The 20,708-nt window shown below is 35.4% G+C and overlaps 1 long non-coding RNA gene across 2 annotated transcripts in view; it reads left to right on the forward strand.

Moving 5' to 3' along the window:
• The window catches only part of LOC307193799, a 259,556-nt gene that overhangs the window by 104,400 nt on the left and 134,448 nt on the right, over positions 1-20,708 (forward strand). The window contains exon 3 of one of the 2 annotated variants that reach the window (XR_013830418.1): positions 3,536-3,619. The exons of the other annotated variant lie outside the window; for it this stretch is intronic. This is a non-coding gene — a long non-coding RNA (uncharacterized lncRNA). The remainder of the gene's footprint in view (positions 1-3,535; positions 3,620-20,708) is intronic. 2 annotated transcript variants of the gene reach the window in all.

A 20,708-nucleotide genomic window follows, 5' to 3' on the forward strand; every position in this document is an offset into this window, starting at 1 on the left:
CTTAATTTTCTCATGGAATCCAGTTGAGGACAGTCATATATTCACAAAGGCAAGTGTTCGCCTTCACATATTCTCTGTCTGGCACTGTGAACACATTTTGCAAGCACAAGAGTATGCATAGTTCTTCAGATGGTAATAGAGATATAAAAATTTCCCTCTTCTCAAAAGATTGAATATGTTGTTTAATGTCAATATTAGTATCCATAGTTTGAGGAAGCAGTTCTCATGAGATCTCTACGTTCTAACCCCATGACTTTGATAAATGTGGTATGGAGAGAAAATGCTAGGAGTCAGGTAAAACTGACCTAATGGAAGTGAACCTGAGGAAGGCAACTGAGCAAACTGGCTTGTTGTTTGCAGACACAGTGCTGGAGACTCTCAGGGGCCATCTTGTGTTCTTGCCCCTTTCCCTCCCTTTTAAGGAAGAATAAACAGCACCATTATCTCTGCAGAAGTCAAGGGAATTTACAGCTTCAGAAAGCTGACATAATGATGTTTCTAAGCAGAAGAAATTCTATCATGTTTCATGTAGTTAGTAATATTTATAAATTGATATTTTCCACTGTATCATAAACCAAACATTAGCTGCTAGCACACAGCTGGAAGTAGGTTTGGGAAAAGTTTCCCCACGCAAGTATAGGGGACAAAAAGGAGAGCAACCAGGTATACAGTTTTCCCACTTGGCCTTCACATTATTTTCAGAATCCATATTGAAGTTCTTCTGACATGGAATAATTTCATCCTTAATAAGGTTGTTGTCTGGACATCTTTGCATAGTTCATAGTTTGAGTCTTTAGATTGCAAAGATGCTAGACCTTGAAAGGAAAGAGTGAGAGTATATCTTAAAAAGAAGAGAAGAAATGTCTTCTGACTTATTTTTCTTTACTTGAAAACCCTGGGCTCTTTTCTCCTAAAGATTTTGATGAGTAAACAGAGTTTGCTTCATATCTAAACCCCTTTTTTTTCCTGCTGTTGCCTTATTTTCATTCCACTGGCTCTTGTGTTTTGTTTGACTCTCTTTCTTCGCTGGAACATTTTCTGGTGTTCATGACCTCCCTATAGGCTGACCTGCTTGTTCCTATCCCATTTTTCCTAAGCTTCCGGATCTTCTGTATTGCTTTACCTGTATTACTTCATTAGTGCAGACTATGGATATTGATTCATAAAATGTTTTGACCTTAACTGTTTGCCTTACTCATTTCTTGGCATATCCCTTTCTTTGTCTTTAGTTACAGCCCGTGGCTTGATATTATTCCATCATTTGAAGGATGCTATCTATGATTTAAAAAAAAGTTTGTTTTCTTTTTTATAGAAGTATAATTGACATATAACATAGTTTCAGGTGTACAAAATAATGACTCAATATTTGTAAATATTGTGAAATGATCATCACAATAATTCTAGTTAACATCCAACACCATACACAGTTACACATATTTTTTTTTCTTGTGATGAGAACTTTTAAGATCTATTCTCTTAGCAACTTTTAAGCACAGTATTATTAACTATAGTCACTATGCTATACATTACATCCCAATGACTTTTGACTTATTTTATAACTGAAAATTTGTGCTTTTGACCCCCTTTACCCTTCCCCTACCCACCAGCTCTGGCAACCACTGACCTATTCTCTGAATCCATGAGCTTCCTTTTTTTTTTAGATTCCACATATAAGTGAGATCATATGGTACTTGTCTTTCTCTGTCTGACTTATTTCACTTAGCATAATGCCCTCATCCATCCATGTTTTTGCAAATGGCAATATTTCATTCTTTTTATAGCTGAATAATATTTTGTTGTATGCATATTCCACATTTTCTTTATCCATTCATCCATAATTTATGTTTTCTTTTTAATTTCAGTTTTCAAAATTGTTTAAAATTTAAAATGACGCAAAGCTGAAAATGAATGTTAAGCTTTGGCAACTCTTCTACATAAATTCTAGAAACCTCCTTAGTAGGTGTAATACTTATAATAATTCTACACAAAGTCATAAATCCTGAGGTTTTAGTAATATATACATATTTTTTAAATGAGAAAATTTATATATGTGTATATAGTTGTATATTCTGTACTGTAATTCACTTTGTTACTTAGCTATAGAGGAAACAAAATACCTCAAGGACTTCTTCAGAATATATTAGGGCTTCCTCTATACATTTTTGGAGATGTTCAGAAGTTAAAATGATTTCTGACAATTCTGTAAAAGGGTTGAAAATGGACTCTAGAGCAAAAGTGAAAAGGTATTACAAAAATGAATGAAACAGAAGGAAAGACTCTAAGAAGCAAATGGTAATCAAAACAAAAAGGTTTATGGAAAATGAAAAAACAGAGGATTTGCAGAGGTTATTTAGTTATACAGAGTCAACAACAGCACATATTTGGCTGTAGTGGGATTATACTGACAGTTTTAAGTTCACCAGAATTAAACGTGGTTTCTTAAACCAGTTAAATCTTTGAGGATGTCAATGATAACACAAGGAATATGCAAACAAGAGCAATTCATTTATTTTTTTGTAAGTATACATTTGTGACTACCTCTGCCACTCTCTAACCCCAAAACTGGTGCCCAAGGGTGGCAGAGATTGCATGGTATCACCACCCAGAGAGAAGATAATAATTGAGAGTACTTGTCCTCAGATTCTTAGGCAGTGGTAATTCATGATGTGTCAGTTAGTGTAGCCATGCAGTGAGTTTGAAAATGATTTGGGGACATGTGGGTTTCAGGGTCAGGCAGCTGTGGTAGAGAGAGAAAGTGAGAATTAACAGATAGATTCTCTAAGGTACACTTATAATCTGATTTGTGTCAGCATTTCTTATTTAGTTAAAATTTACCATCACATGATTGTTAAAGATAGAGAATGCACGGAAAAGAAATGTTACTAATGAAAAGAAGAGCAGTAAAGAGATATTTGCTCTTGATCAATTACCAAGTGACAGATTACAAGCTAAATGCTTGACAATTATAAGGAAATGGGATTTTCTGGGGAAAAAAATAGATCTGTTAGAAGAAATAGTTATGAGAATTTTAATGGGTGAAATTGGTCATCAGAATAGTGATAACCCTCAGGTATTGAACTGCTGGGGGTTTGCCACAGAGGTGCCTGTGTAGACAAGTCTCCAATAATTACTAATTTTGCATACTAAACTAAAGGCCAGTTGTAATTTTCCTTATTGATTTTTTTCTCTATCATTTTTGTTTAATTGGTTACTTGGACAGTGTTTTACCATTGGAAACAGGTGTCATTTTATGTTTTAAATAAATTGCCCCATAAAAATTATCTCCACCTTCAAGAGAAGTATTTTGACCCTACATTATTTCTGGAAAATTCATATTTTGGCAGAATCATACCTTGAAATTCAAGCCAGAGCACACTGCAATTTTCTTTTTTCATAAAACTTTACGGAGTCTAGATCTATTTCAAAAGGGGTTTCTTTTTGAAACTATAGTAGGCTGATTAATTTCTTTTATTGATAAGTCCAAATACTTTAGTATTCTGACACCAAAAATAAAACTAAGCTTTTATTGTTTTAGATTTTGAGTTTATACCAAATATCCTCAAGTAAGTCGGAGGAAATACACCGAACAATTGAACTCACCCCTAAGAACCAGGAAAAGGTATGATGATGCTGTTCTAAAAGTGTGGTTCAAATCTAGGGAATTAAATTTGTTTCCTTTTCTGTTCACTCTGTATATTCAGAAAGTGGTGAATATAACTTTAACTTTATTTTTTCCATGTGGCAGTTATTAAGATAATTTTACTACTTATCCCTTTATGGAAGATTAATTTTTTCTTCACATATTACTTTTTGATTAATTTATAATAAACTCATCTGAAACAAGTAAATATTTCAAAAACACCCTGAGGAAAATATAAATTTCAGAGTAAAAGGAATACTATTTTGAATTATAAAATTTTGTCATTTTCTTGTCTTCTTGGTCAAAAAAAATCTCACAGAAAATGTATTAGTTTGATTAATTTCTCTGTTTAAATTTGGGCAAAGATATTTTTTAGGAAAATAAGGATAATAGTAATGCTGTTCCTTAAAGAGAAACATTCTTAAAATATTTCATTTTCCTGCATAAGTATATTTTCTTAATCCCTTATTAGACTGCAATTTCCTTGAAAGTAGAGATATTTCTTAAAGTGATTTGTCTTTATATAGCATTTGGGGGAATTTTTATAGCATTGAATAGAACTATATCACAAACACAAGGCATGGTAGTGCCATTAAGAAATCACTAATATGAACAAATTTTGTTATGAAAATTTTTTAAAAAAATTTATTTTATCAAAGTATAGTTGATTTACAATGTTGCGTTAGTTTCTGTTGTACAGCAGAGTGATTCAGTTATACATATATATATATATATATATATATATATATATATGGTTTATCACAGGATTTTAAATATAGTCCCCATGCTGTACAGTAGGACCTTGTTTTTTACCCATTCTATATATAATAGTTTGCATCTGCTAATCCCAAACTCCCAATCCATCTCTCCCCCATCCCTCCCTCCACTTTGGCAACCACAGGTCTGTTCTCTATATCTGTGAGTCTGTTGTTGTTTCACAGATATGTTCACTTGTATCTTATTTTAGATTCCACATATAAGTGATATTATATGGTATTTGTCTTTCTCTTTCTGACATAGCTTTACTTAGTATGATGTCTAGATCCATCATGTTGTTACAAATGGCATTATTTCATTCTTTTTATGGCTGAGTAATATTCTATTGTGTGTGTGTGTGTGTGTGTATATATATATATATATATATATATATACCACATCTTCTTTATCCATTCATGTGTTTATGGACATTATATTGTTTCCATATCTTGGCTATTGTAAATAGTGCTGCTATGAATGTGGGGGCGGGGATTTTTTTTTTAATTATAGTTTTTTCCAGATATGTGCCCAGGAGTGGGATTGCTGGATCATATGGCAACTCTATTTTTAGTTTTTTTAAGGAACCTCCATACTGCTTTCCATACTGGCTACACAGTTTACATTCCCACCAACAGTGTTCCTTTTCTCCACACCCTTAACAGCATTTATTGTTTGTAGACTTTTTAATGATGGCCATTCTGACTGGTGTGAAGTGGTAACTTGTTGTAGTTTTGATTTACATTTCTCTAATAATTAGTGATGTTGAGCATCTTTTCATGTGCCTACTAGCCATTTGTATGTCTTCTTTGGATAAATGTCTATTAAGGTCTGCCTATTTTTTGATTGGGTTGTTTTTTTCTTTTGTTTTGTTTTTGAGTTGTATGAGCTGTTTGTATATTTTAAGAGATTAAGCCTTTATTGGTCGCATCATTTGCAAATATTTTCTCCCATTCCATAGGTTGTCTTTTTTTTTTTTTATGATTTCCTTTGCTGTGCAATAACTAGGTCCATTTGTTTATTTTTGTTTTTATTTCTACTGCCTTGGGAGACTGACCTAAGAAAACATTGGTATGATTTATGTCAGAGAATGTTTTGCCTGTGCTCTCCTCTAGGAGTTTTGTGGTATCATGTCTTATGTTTAAGTTTTTAAGCCATTTTGACTTTATTTTTGTACATGCTGTGAGGGTGTGTTCTAACTGCATTGATTTACATGCAGCTGTCCAACTTTCCCAACACCGCTTGCTGAAGAGACTGTGTTTTCCCCATTGTATAATCTTGCCTCCTTTGTTGAAGATTAACTGACTGTAGGTGTGTGGGTTTATTTCTGGGCTCTCTATTCTTTTTTTTGGAACAGAGAAAGGTTTATTGCAGGGCCATGCAAGGAGATGGGTGGCTCATGCTTTAAAAACCCTGAACTCCCTGAAAGCTTTCAGCAAAGCCCTTTTGTAGGAAAGATGAGGGAGGGATGTGATTAGTTGTTGAAAATTTCTTGGTGTCAGATCCTTGAGGGAGCCAGGCACCCAGGACCCAACTGGCCCTCAGGCTCCTCAAGCTGCCCAAATGGTGGGGGCCAGGCCCCGCAGACTGCATCACATGCAGACAGCCACTGCCATTATGTTGCAGAGGTGGGGATGGGGGAGAGGTTCACCACCGCCTCAAGGCCTGGGCCCAGCCAGTGGGCGGCCTTGGTGAGGGCTCTGGAACCCTGCAGGACACAGCCCCCAGCCTGTTCCCTAAGTCCCCCAGCTCATCTGCTGGCCTGTGATCTCATTGGGCTCTCTATTCTGTTCCATTGATTCATATATCTGTTTTTGTGCTAATAAGATGCTGTTTTGATTACTGTAGCTTTGTAGTATTGTCTGACGTCTGGGAGGATTATGCCTCTTGCTTATTTCTTTTTCTTCAAGATTGCTGTGGCAATCCTGGGTCTTTTATGTTCCATATAAATTTTAGGCTTATTTGTTCTAGTTCTGTGAAAAATGTCATGGGTAATTTGATAGGGATTACATTAAATCTGTAGATCACTTTGGGTAGTATGGCCATGAAAAATTATGTTTGATAAATAAGTGCATTTTACTTCACCATGAATTTTTAGAGTGATAATAGCAGAAACCCACTTAAATTAGATTAAGTGAGATACAAGAATATTTCATAATATCTTAAAGAACTCTATCACAAACTGAAAGGCAAGATGTTTTGTTGGTCTGATGACTGGGGTAGGGAACTGGAAACCCAAGAGTAACCAGGCTCCAGTAACTCTTTTAATTCTTTGTGCATTGATTGGCCAAGTTCCCTCTGTTTTTCTGTACAAAGGGGAAATGTGACCTCTGCCATAGGTATTAAGTTTACAATTCAAGGTGACAGCAGTGAATGGCCAGTGTTTGGGACCCTAATCCAGATTATGGAGTAAAGAATGTAACTTGCCTTGCTTGTGTCAAATGTTCACCATAAGTACAAATAGCTGAGGCTAAGGTAGTGGAGTTAAACAGTGCTATCTAGGTCCAGGACCCCAGTTCCATGGATGGGAAAGTAGTTGCATGTATTAGTGGCTGACAGGTTGAGCATTCATCTTAAAATAGTTTAATATAATCAGAATGATTTTGGAGGAAACGCTGGTTTGATTGGGAGATTTTAAAAAGTCATTTTATAGGGATCTTGGACTTACTCATATGTACATCCACCTTAGAGTAAATTAGATCAAATTAGGTAGATCAAATTCGCTTACAATTTCTATATAAAATATTGACAAATTGAATTCAGGAGATTTCAAAGAAAATATAATTTAACCAAGTAGAGTTTATCCAAAAAATTTATGGATGAGTGTTTGCAAAGATGTTATACTAATAGATTAAAGAAGAAAAGCAAGTGAACATCTCAATAAATGCATACAAAGCATTTGATGAAGTTCAACATTCAGGATAAAAAACCTTTAGCACTTGAAATTAGAAAAAGAGAACTTCTTTATCCTGATGAATAACACCAGACAAAACCAACAGCAAACATCATACTTAGAGGTGAAACAAAGTGAAGAGAAAAACCACAGACTAGAAGAAGTTTTTGATGACTGTGATTAACAAACTCCTAATACTCATAAAATCTTCTCTTGAAGAAACTTCAACAAATGAAATAAAGACAACCAAGTAAAAGGATAAACACATTGATATAAATACGTAGTTTCCTTAGAAGGAATTCCAAATTGTCAATGTCTATTTGTGGTAGACTAGATAATGCACCCCCCTACCGTGCCACACACAGATGGCCACGTCCTAAAACCTGTGACTGTGTTACCTTACATAGTAAAAGAGGCTTTGTATATGCGAATAAACTAAGGATCATGAGATGGGGAGATTTTTTTGATTATCTGGGTGAACCCAATGTAATCTCAAGGCTTTTTATAAGAGAAAGGCCGGAGGGTTGGAGAATAGTAGGAGATATGATGACAGAAGCAAGTGGTTGGAGGGATTTAGTAGAACGGGTTACCAGCCAAGGAATGTAGGCAGACATTAGAAGCTGAATGAAAAAGGCAAGAAAACAATTCCCCCCTTGAAGTCTCCAGAAGGAGTGCAGCCCTGCCAATTCATTTTAGACTTCTGACCTCCAGAAGTATGAGAGAACAAATTTGTGTTGTTTCAAAATGCTGTTTGTGGTGATTAGTTACAATAGCAACAGGAAATGAATACAGCACTTCTTCCTCTCTTGTAATCAAGAAAATTCAAATTTAAAAATAACAAAATATTATTTTACACTTAGCCAAATAATTATTTACAGATTTGACAATATCATGTTTGAGGATGTAGAGAGATGAGAATTCTTGCACATTCTGATGGGTAAAGGTAGAGTCTAAAATGGTATAGACAGTTTGGAGGGAAAATACCAGTGACCTAGATATCTTTCTGCTAGGAATATACCACAGAGAAACTTACACATGGTGCAGAAGGAAGTATGATAAGAATGTTCATTGCAGAGTTATTTGTAAGGAAATTTGGAAACAACCAGAATATTCATCAATAGTAGAAAAAATACACAGCAATTTATTTATGAAATGGAAAACTCTACAGCCATTCAAACAAAAGACTTAGAGGTACACTTATCAACAGAGGGAAAAAAAAGTGGCAAAAAAGGTTCAAGATACTGTTATTTATGTTATTACCTGTATTTCCATAAAATACATATATTACCTATGAATAAATATTAAGTAAACAAAGGAAATATTTGTGTGAATAATAAATGCCAGAAATAGCAACTGTCAAGTGGCTACTTCTGAGAAAAGAAGGTATCAGAGAATAATACAGATGCCGTTCACCACTGTTTATGTTTTATATCTTAAAAATAAGCTGAAGTGCACATGGTAAAATTTTATAAAAACCTGGTGTTTAGTAAATATATACTTATGTTATTCTCTACATTTGTATGCATATGTGAATTGTTTCATGATTTAAAAACAAAACTCATCCTCTCTTTAAAACCCAACCTCAAAAGATTTCTTTAAAAAAATGAGGTTCTTGGCCTTCCCTGGTGGCGCAGTGGTTGAGAGTCCACCTGCTGAGGCAGGAGACACGGGTTCGTGCCCCAGACCGGGAAAATCCCACATTCCGTGGAGCGGCTGGGCCCGTGAGCCATGGCCGCTGAGCCTGCGCGTCCGGAGCCTGTGCCCGGCAACGGGAGAGGCCACAACAGTGAGAGGCCCGCGTATCACCAAAAAAAAAAAAAAAAAAAAATGAGGTTCTTGATTTCTTGTCCTAGAACATCAAACTTAAAAATGATAAAGGAGATTTTTCAGTGCCTTAAAAATAGCATAATGTCCTTGCCAAAATCATAATTAAACTTCTGTATACTAAGAGCTTAAGCCCCAAAATTTGTAAGAGTGGTATAAAATATAGGAATCGATTTTCAAAAAATGCACAGTATAGTTGGAAAATGCCCTAGATAGGCTACTAAAGGCTAGAATTGTGTCTCTGGTTTTACCAGACCAAGCTGTATGACACTAGATAAATCTCCAAACAATTCTCTGTAGTGCTTAGATCCGGTGACCTGAAGCTTTTTTTCTAAGATGCAAGAGAGATCAGAGGAAGGATATGATGTACCTGTCAAAAGAAATAAAAACAACTATTTTTGTAAAAATCTAGTTTGTAGCTATTTCACTAGATTTGTGCAGAAATTTATTCCCACTTCCCTCTAGTCATGTAACACTAGGATTTGCTTTTTGACATATCTGGAAATAATCTTGGAGCCTTTTTAGGTTTCAGACAAAAGTGAGAAAATGGGAAAAATCCTTTTCTTTGGTAGTGAGTATTTTGTTAGCAGATTAAATGTTTAAACTGAAATGTCCTATATTACTGGAAGAGAAACTGTTCAACTGCTGATTCAATTTAAGTATTTTTCCTTATAATGGAGCTATGTCAATTTAGAAAATGATTGCTATTTAAAATGCCAATCCATAAACCTCTTTAATTAAAGTAGCAGTATACCATTAATCTCCCATTAGTGAATTTTTAACCAAAATCTAAGCTCTATGATATACAGTTTAATTTTTTTCAGAAAGTATGCACAAACTCCTCAGAGATTTGAAGAGGGAGCTTAAAATTCAAGGTTTTAGAAAAGATAGCTCAGATACAAGCTAAGGGAAAAGAGCAAAAGAGAGAAAACGAGACAGAGACAGCAGAGAGGAACCAAGTAAAAGAGAGACAGATAAACAGAAAGGTGAGGAAAGATGGTGGGATGGTGGGTGTGAATGTCAGGAATTTGTGTTAGTGAAATGATGACCCCAAGTAAATGAATACTGCTGGTTAAGGTCCTGGTGGGGTGTGTGTTTGGGGAGGTGTTAATATCTTTCTTAGCACAGAGTTCATAAAAATCTGTTCTCTGTCAGGCAGGTGAATGTATCTCCTGTATTCACTTCAATCTAATGTCTTGTGATTTCAGATCATTTATTTTCAGTTATGATCCTGTTCACATTATTGATATGGCAAATTCAAATAATGAATGACAAGAGGCAGAACAAGGTGGAAAAGACTAGAATCATTCAAAAGAATTAAGCTATACAAATTTTGAACAAAATGTACAGTTTTATTGGTGCAAAGGTCAGAAAGCCAACTAAGTGGCTTATGGATGGGGGGGGTGGGGAGAAAGGGCATTGTGTATTGTCAGGGTACAACTGACCACCCCATACTCGTCCAATATCAAGGAACAAAATCTTACCTCAAGAGAATTAGAACCAACCAGAAAACTGAAAAATCTGGAACAAAGGATACTTTCCCCACAGCTCAGGAGTTTCATGGCTTCTCTCATCTTTGCTTATCTCTATTTGTATGTTTTGTTTTACTCTTATTCTTGACTACTTTTTTCTGCTTTTTACTGGTTCATTCTACTCATGAACCAGTACACTTGATATGACCTAATTCAGACTGAAGTTGATGATTCTCTTCTATGTCTTTTTTGTAAGTTACATAAGAGATATTCTGAACAGCTGAATTCCTCCTTTTTTGAACCAAATACCATCATGTTCATTATCATCCTCATCATTATCACTACTAACATTTATTGAGTGCTTACTATATGCTGTGTACTATTACATGTGTTTTACATGTATTATCTCATTTAATATTTATATTTCTTTGAGGTAGGCATTATACTATTCAATATCATTTCTGTTTTGTAGACATAAAAACTAAGTCATAGTGAAGTAACTTGGTTAAGCTCACAGCTACTCTGTGCAGAGCCCAAATCTGAATCCCAGAGACAGACTTCAGAGCCCATGGATGTGTCCTCTATACCATACCATACTATTATGTAGGTCAGTTGTATATCCCTAGTTTATTCAGAAAAGGTAGGGCTGGGTTACGTCATTCTCTGATCACTCATTTTGGGTAGTGGCCAGGGATTTCCTCAAGTGTGGTGCAAATGAGACAAGTAATGACCAGACTAGCATCTCTTAATGTATTAAAATAGGTCATGTTTCTATAGCAAGACTGGCTGAATACCTAGAGACCTCAGGATAGCATTTCCTTGATGGAGTCAGCGAGGGCTTAGACCTTCTGAGTGCTTCAGAGTCAACTGGACTGAAGTATAGAAACTGGAGCACCAACTTACAGATTTACAGTGGGTTATGGAGAGTCAAATAATATTCAGAAGGGTGTCTGAAGAACAAGGAGAATTAGCTGTGTAGATAAACTAAGTATTAGATCAGTCTATTTAGCTTTATGAATCAGTCTTTTCATGGAAAAATATCTGCCACATCAACTGAACATATATATAGTTGTCCAGATGCCCTCCCCCAGAATAGTTTCCAAATCAGCACTGCTGCTGTTTTTCTTTGACACTTTTTTTATTCAAGTTCTAATGTAGTTTGTTTCTTTTACAGATTGCTCACACTCTGTCCTTAGGTGTATTTAATGACATAAATTATCTCACAATCACAGTTTGCTCAAGCCTGAGACTTATTTTGTCTCTTTAGGATGACTTTGCTTATTTCTTTTCTTTTTTTAAATGAATTTTTATTGGAGTATAGCTGCTTTACAATGTTGTGTTAGTTTCTACTGTGCAGCAAAGTGAATCAGCTATATGCATACACATATCCCCTCTTCTTTGGATTTCCTTCCCATTTAGGTCACCACAGAGCATCGAGTAGAGTTCCCTGTCCTATACAGTAGGTTCTGATTAGTTATCTTTTTTTTTTTTTTTTTTTGCGGTACGCGGGCCTCTCACTGCTGTGGCCTCTCCCGCTGCAGAGCACAGGCTCTGGACACGCAGGCTCAGCGGACGTGGCTCACGGGCCTAGCCGCTCTGCGGCATGTGGGATCTTCCCAGACCTTGGCACGAACCCGTGTCCCCTGCATCGGCAGGCGGACTCTCAACCACTGCGCCACCAGGGAAGCCCTAGTTATCTATTTTATACATAGTATCAGTAGTGTATATATATGTCAATCCCAATCTCCCAATTCCTCCCACCCCCCCTTTTCCCCCTTAGTATCCATGCATTTGTTCTCTACGTCTGTGTATCTACTTCTGCTTTGCAACATTTATACCATTCTTCTTGATTCCACATATATGCATTAATATACGATATTTGTTTTTCTCTTTCTGACTTCACTCTGTATGACAGACTCCAGGTCCATCCACGTGTCTACAAATGACCCAATTTCATTCCTTCTTATGGCTGAGTAATATTCCATTGTATATATGTACCACATCTTCTTTATCCATTCCTCTGTTGATAGACATTTAGGTTGTTTCCATGTCCTGGCTATTGTAAATAGTGCTGCAGTGAACACTAGGGTGCATGTGTCTTTTTGAATTTTGGTTTTCTCTGGGTATATGCTCAGTGATAGGATTGCTGTTATGTACTAATCTTATAGTTTAACTCTCAAAGGACAATTCTCTTTACCTATGTATATGTTATTGAGGTTCCTTCACTGGTTATCCTTGAGAAGGTTCTGTAGAGGTATAATGAATAAGAATACAAATTTTGGATCCAGATGTAGCTACGTTTGAATTTGTCATTACCAAATGTAACTGTCAAATCTTGTGCAAATTCACAAAATGCCTCTGTGTCGCAGTTTTCATAGCTATAAAATAGGAAAAATAATAGGACATATTTTAAGGTATCATAAAAGAAATTAAATTTCTGCAGTTCCTGGAATATAGTAGCAATATGCATTCAGTAAGTGGGAGATATTATCATTAACATTCTCTTTAACAGGATCATTTTATTAAAAGAACCACTTGTACCTGTAATCTATTTAATGACATATTCCAAGGGAGACATTTGAGAAAGTCCGAAGATGTAAAAGTCTTCTTATATAATGGAATTTTGCATGGATACCTTGGTGAAGCAAAGCCAATTTCATTGTCATAGTATATATATTTTGGTTTTTTTTGTTGTTGTTGTTTTTAAATTACATGTAGATGTCTCTCCTTCAATAGATGTGAAAGGCTTGAAGGGTAATGTATCAGTTACACTGTTGTATAAAGAACATTTTCCAAATTTAGTAGCATAAAATAATAAGAAGTTATTTCTTATGATTTTATGTGTTAATGGAGCTCATCTGGGTGGCTCTATGTGGTGCAGGACTGATCACTTTTGTGACTGTATTCAGCTGGGAGTTTGACTAAGACTGTAGTGTCCAAGACAGCCTCTTATCATTCAGTCTCTTTCTGTGTGACCTCTCATCATTCAGCAGTGAGCCCAATTTCTTCACACCATGGACACTGGTTTCCAAGAGAATAAGGCCCAATGTGCATGGGTTTAACCAAGCCTTTGCTTACATCATCCTTGTCACTAACCCTTTGGCCAAAGTGTGTCACTTGACCAAGCCCAGATTTTATGTGGAAATAGACTATACAAGAACATGAATACTGGGAAGCATGTTCATCAGAAGGTACCACTATAACAGTCTACTACAGGAAGTGCTTGTTTAAATCATTTTACTCTCAGTGACTGCATTGAACTGAATACACAAAATGTCATTGAGCTTTTCTGAGGAGGCTTAGTTCTGGTCAGTTTTAATAACTTTTTAGTGGTTAGAACAATGTCCACCAATAGGCTTTGTCCAATGTCTATTCAGAGAACCTTAAATAAATGAGATCCTAGCAATGAAGTTCTCCACTGTGACTGGATAACCAGTTGTTGAAATGTTACATAGATGCTGAGTAGCTTGTTTGGACATTGAAGATAATGGGGACTTTGATCTTCAGCTTTTAGAGTTTATAACTCTGAGTGTTTATTGAACACTTCTAATGTTACAAGCACTCTATTCCATAGATGAGGCAAAAGTATATGTTTGAAGCCAGACAAACTTGTATGAAAATAAAAACCATACCATTTACTAGATATATTAAGAGGCCAAGTCACTTGACCTCTCTTTGCCTTAACTTTTTTTTTCTGGGAAGTAGAAATAACAACACACACCTTTCAGTGTTGCCATGTCAAATAGCATAATGTATATAAAGTAACTAGAAACAGGTAGATGCTCAGTGATTGTGAGAAGAAGACTCAAGGAGCATCCAGTCTAATCAAGAAGATAAAAAGAGCTTCAAATAGTTTTTTAACATTTAGGTTTTAAAATATTCTCTAAATTAAATTGCCACGTTGTGGGGTCAAGAGGGAGAATAGACATTGATTGGGAAATACCTGAAATAATAATATTAAAATCATCTATCATCTCATTTTACTTGAATACAATGACTTTGGTATTGGTAGTATAGTCCAAATACCCTTGTAGGACTTTTCTTCCCTTAAATTTCTTAATTTTTTGAGACATGGAATGAAAATTCTTCCTATTTCAAAATACTGACAGAGAAGTCCAATCTTTGTTTTCTGTTATCTGTCTGATATATTTATTGTCAGATAGATGAAGGTCCATACATGTTCCTGACAAGAAAAGAATACAGATGTGTAAGCACAACCAAAAAACATCCACAGGCCTATGGTAACTTGTCTTTCCTCAATTATTTTTACCTCCTTAATAGTGTATGAAAGATGGACTTAAAAAAAGTAATTTTATATTATCTCTTCAGTATCCCAAGTACATTTTTAGAGATGCTGAAGGAGAAAGGACACTAGGTTGTCAGCTGGGCTCATGTAATAGTCATCTGGGCAGTGCATGAGAAGATTGATGAATAGGCTATTGCTTCAGAAGATAGGTACTACAGAGGAAAAAAATTGCAGAATTACTAAGTACTGCTAAGTTCAAACAGTTTAAGGGCTTTTCATGTTTGATTCCTGTTCCCCTCCCTAATGTACCCAGGGATCATCACAAAGGTGGATTGAAGTGTGTTTCAGAACAAAACTCTCTTTTGCACGACTTTTCTTTCTTCAGAAAACTTTGATTTATTTAACCTTTGTTTTCAGAAAAGTGCATCTTTGTTTCACATTTCCTAGGTGGTGGATTTTTCTGTTACATGAATCTGTACCATCCGGTTATATTAGTTACACTGCAGTATGTTGCACTAAATCAAGTAACACATTGTGACTATTAATGTTGTGATGTGTAAAAACATGTCTCACTCTGGACTGGGGAAAATGTGATTTTCTGAAAACAGCTGTCTGCATGTATTCAATAAAACTTTTCACCTTGGAAACTGCACTGTTTGCCATCTAAGCATTTTCATTGGCAATTTTGAGGTATATTTTAAAGCCTATTTTTTTTCCTCTAGTGTCATTAAATATTCATGATTCCACTAAAACTTTCAATAATGAAATAAATTATAATGATGATTACAGTGAATGCCTACCACCTCAGTATTTAGATAAATCAGAGAAAGTATACTCAGAATGTTCAAGAACAGACCTTTCCAACGGATTGATCATGATGATCAAGACTTTATTTATTTAATTATTTTCTTTTTATTGGCGTATAGTTGTTTTACAGTGTTGTGTTAGTTTCTACTGTACAGTGGAGTTCTCTGTGCTATACAGCAGGTTCTCATTAGATATCTATTTTATACATATTAGTGTATATATGTTAATCCCAATCTCCCAATTCATCCCACCCCCCATTTTCCCCCCTTGGTGTCCCCACATTTCTATGCATCTGTGTCTCTATTTCTGCCTTGCAAACTGGTTCATCTGTACCATTTTTCTAGATTCCACAAATATGCATTAATATACGATATTTGCTTTTCTCTTTCTGACTTCACTCTGTATGACAGTTTCTAGGTCCATCCACGTCTCTACAAATGACTTCCTTTTTATGGCTGAGTATGACTTTAGTATTGATCTTCTAACTGTCTGTTGTCACCACATCACTCCTATCTCTAAGATGATTTGTAGGAATCAGAGGAGCAGACTTCACAAGCATATTATCTCTCTGTGTCTCCAAAGGTTCTCTTAGCTAACTCCCTCTGCCTTTCTGTTCAGCAATTTCATGGCCATTGCTCTATGATCATGACACTTGAGGAAAACGAAGAACAGTTGCCCCCTCAAGAAAATGTACACAAAAGTTGATCCTTGATTTCTGTTAGGAATGAATCTATTTATTCTAGGGCAAGAAATTGTTCCTTGGTTTCTGTTAGGGAAAGAATCAGTAATAATGTTTTGTTTTTGGCCTACTGAGGTACAAAATATAGCAGTGTTCTCAGGGCTTTGTAAATGTTTAATCACTCCCACTTCCATGAATTTTCTTTCCTTCTTGTAAGAGCAAACAATACTTACTTCTTTGATTGCTTGAATAATGATTTCCTCATCATAATTGGGCCAACCTTGCATATTACAAATAAAAATTTTCAGATTCTTAAATGAAATGTCAAAAAAAAATCAGAACAAAAAACCAAAACAAAATGTTCCAAACTATTTCTTTCTTTCTCTTATTTTCCATTTCACTTTTTCTTTTTCTGTTATTTAGTACTCTTCATGTTGCTTATATCTAACAACATTGCTTTATTTTTTATCAAAATAAAATATGCACATAGTAAAAAGTAAATATTTCGAAGGACTTACATGTCAGATGGTGATAAGTGCTGGGGGGAAAGATAAAGAGTAGCGAAGTTGGTAGGGAGTGCCAGGAGGTGAGATGAAGTTGGCAAATTAAATCTAAATGTTAAAAATCAATAAATATAAATTCCATTTGGTATAGCAGAGTGAATAAAAACTTATTTTTCTCTCTGTTCTGAACGCATTGAAAGGTTTATATTTACCCAGACTTATACATACACAAGTATATGTCAGCTAAAAATACACAGATGTGCTCAAAAACAAGAGAAACATGTCTGTAGGACAGAAAAAGAGAGAAAATCCATAGTTTCAAATACATAGTGGTTATACAGCCCATAGGAAATAAAGATTTGACTCAAGAATTGAAAGAACCTTAAAGCTTGGTCAGAAATAAGGATAAAGCTGGCAGTTTGCATTACATTCTGGGATTTGGGGAGGAAATAGAGGTGGCTATCAAGAACTGGGAGCTTGGCCTATGCTTGCAAAGAATTACCACCCAATATATCATTACCAGTTCCACCTGGAGAGATGGACCCAGGCAAATGTGAACCACAAGGCGGGAAAGATTTGCATGGTAAAGCCTACATCTGATGAGCATTTTGACATAAATGAAAAACATACCAAAAAACAAGCCATTTTGTGAAGGTCTACAGAGAAACTAAAAAGGATAATTAAAGCTTGCAGAAATACAAACAGTGACACTATATGAAAAAGGCCTTAACTCTTAAAGAGATAAAATGTCCTGCAAAAATAACAGAAGTCACAAAACAAGGACAGACAGATGTGTGAAAGAATGAATTATATTTCTTAAAAATGAAAAAAAAAAAAAAGCACTCTTTGGTGAGGTGAGCTCAATAGGCAAAATTAATGGTAAACTCTCCTCAGTTGATGTGGTATATTTAAAGATACAACAGGGCTTTCCCTGGTGGCGCAGTGGTTGAGAGTCTGCCTGCCGATGCAGGGGACACGGGTTCGTGCCCCGGTCCAGGAAGATCCCACATGCCGCGGAGCGGCTAGGCCCGTAAGCCATGGCCGCTGAGCCTGCGGAATCTGTGCTCCGCAATGGGAGAGGCCACAACAGTGAGAGGCCCGCGTACAGCAAAAAAAAAAAAAAAAAAAAAAGATACAACAAAGCAAATGACACAGAAACAACATAGAGAAATGCAAAATATGAAAGAGAAGGTAAAAAATAGAATATAGACTGATAAACTCCAATATATATTTAATAATTAATATATGTAAAAGGTAATTTTTAGAATAAATAAGAAATAGATAATTTATTATTTCCAGAAGCAAAGAAGCATAACTCTTCAGATTAAAAATGTTCAGTGAAAGCTAAGCAGGATAAATTAAAAAGACGCACATTGAGAGAAAAAAATAATCTGTATAACATCTCTGATAATGAGAAAATCTTAAAAGAAAGAATATTAAGATTACTTGTAAAGGAAGAAAGATTCCATTGACAGACGTCTTCTCATCCACAGAAATGTATGCATGAAAACAAAAGCTGAAGGAAAATGACTGTCAACCTAAAATTCAATCCCCAATTAAGCCATCATTCAGGAGTGACAGTAAAATAAAAATATGCAAAAACTAAGAGTTTATTTCTAATAGACTATCAATGAAAAACTGCTAAAAGATTTACTGCAGTATAAAGGAAACGAACCAAGAAAAATGAAGGTGGGGGTAAAATGCATGGAGCAACAGTGTACAAATAAAGTAATAAAATAAATGTCAAGCCTAAATATTTACTGTAAGAGTAAAGGCAGTAATGCATGAACAAATTGAGATCAGAATAGAAAATTCTACTTAACAATAAAATGGAATAAGTGTGCAGGAGAGTTCAGGGAAAACTTAAATTGTGTTAACTTTTAACTTGCTCTTTGTCTTGTTTGGGTAGGGAGCAGAGATAATGATTAATTTTAGGTATTGTTTACAAAGAGTATGAAGAGAAGTATGTTATAAAGTAGGAGCTAACATGAAAGAAATTACATATGTACATTATTTAAACTATTAGAAGATAAACATGAAAATTTAAGAAAGGAGAAAAAAGAAGAAAAAGTATAATAGCACAAATTATCAGAAATAATTTGATATCTATTTATAATCACAGTGAATGTAAAACTCACATCTTACAAACACATCTTAAAAGAGAGAGACCTTCAAAGCAACTCGTATGATTAGATTCTGTTCAGTGGTTGAAAGAAATGAATTACATCTCTACTTTTGACTGTCGATAAATCTCAAAAACATATTGTTGAGGGAGGAAGAAGCAAGTGTAGTTATTTTACAATGTGCTGACATTATGCAACCAACACACACACAGACAAGAATTCTTTATGCAGTCTGTTCAGCTACAACTCATGTTTCTTGTCATGCCAATTAACACATATATGACTGGTGACTAAAAAAATAATGCAGATGTTGCAGCAATTCATAAGTGATTTTTCCTCAACATGTCAATATTTTGTGCTACCATCTGACAGTGGCTGATTCAAAGTATACTGATACAGCCAGAGCCTGCTAGTTAGAGAGGAATATAGTACAGTATTTTACCTGATACTCTTTCACTCCATGTTCTTTCTTCAGCCTAATCCTCTCAGCCACCTCTTCGTCATTTCTTGCCCAGTTCCTATTTCTTTCTAAAACACCATCTTCAGGTAGCCTCCTAAGCAAAGGTATATGTAACACACCTTTTCTGAATTTTCAAATATCAAAATATGCCTCTATTCTATTTTGGATAACTGTTTGCAGCTACTGCACAGAAGGATGTAGTAGAAAGAAGCTGGGACTTTCCTAAAAAGCCTATATTCTTGTATTTTACATCCATTCATTCTCTATAGCAATGTTTCTTTCCATTTACTACAATAAAGCATATGCCATCTAGCAGTTTAAAAAATGCCTTTTGTTGTACTGCTGGGGCAGAAAAGGATATAAACTATATGTTCAGTTGATACCAGTTGTAGTCTCATGAGGTGAAATAGGCTAAGTATAATTTTGCCATTAATTGGTATCCATTCTGGGCATTGTGTTCTACTTGGATTTAACTTGTCAGTACTTCCTTTAAGACAGATCAGTACTTCCACAAAGACCTACTATACGCCCTTTGCCTTAATCTAGACCAGTTTGCTGCTGCCTTGTAAACTCCAGTGCTATCATAGAGAGTAAGGACTCTTTAGATGCTAAGCTCACTCTTTGGCTTTAGGGCAAACATTTTTCCTTGAAGTTACTTGATTTAAACCTCAGCCACTATTTTCTGTACCTGCCTCATGATAATTTACAGTTCTGCCCTTGACATGAGCACTCATGTACTCTCAGCTTCTATCAAGCTCACTCCATTTACGCTTCAATAAGTCGTTTAGACAATTACTTATTCTTAGACTAATATTAGGATAGCTATTGAATTAATGAGGCTCAGATATATTGCAGAAATACACAGCCCAGAAATGGCTGTAGCTTACAACAACCAAGGTTTATTTCTCTCTCATGCTGAGTGTGCATTCTGGATCAGCAGCATTGCTCCAAGGCCGTGCTCCACGCGTTGTCTTCCATTCTGGACCAGAACTAAAGGAATAACCTTGATCTGAGATGTTGACCTCATGTTTGAGGAAAAATAGAACATAATAGAACCTTGCAAATGATCTTAAAATTTCTTCTTGGAAATTCAGCATATCACTTCTGTTCCCATTTCAAAAGCCTACGCAAGTCACAGGAAAAAACTTGGTGTCGACAGCTGGTAATGGATAATTCACCCAGAGGGAGCAAGCAGCAAATATTTTGAATAACTCAATCCTGTATTCTATATTAACAATACTGTAGCCATTTCTGTTCAGTTTCCCTTTTTTTTTCTCATGAATGTCACTTTATTTTATTTTTTAAAAA

This window comes from Stenella coeruleoalba (assembly GCF_951394435.1).
Source record: "Stenella coeruleoalba genome assembly, chromosome: 11".
Lineage (NCBI taxonomy): Eukaryota > Metazoa > Chordata > Mammalia > Artiodactyla > Delphinidae > Stenella > Stenella coeruleoalba.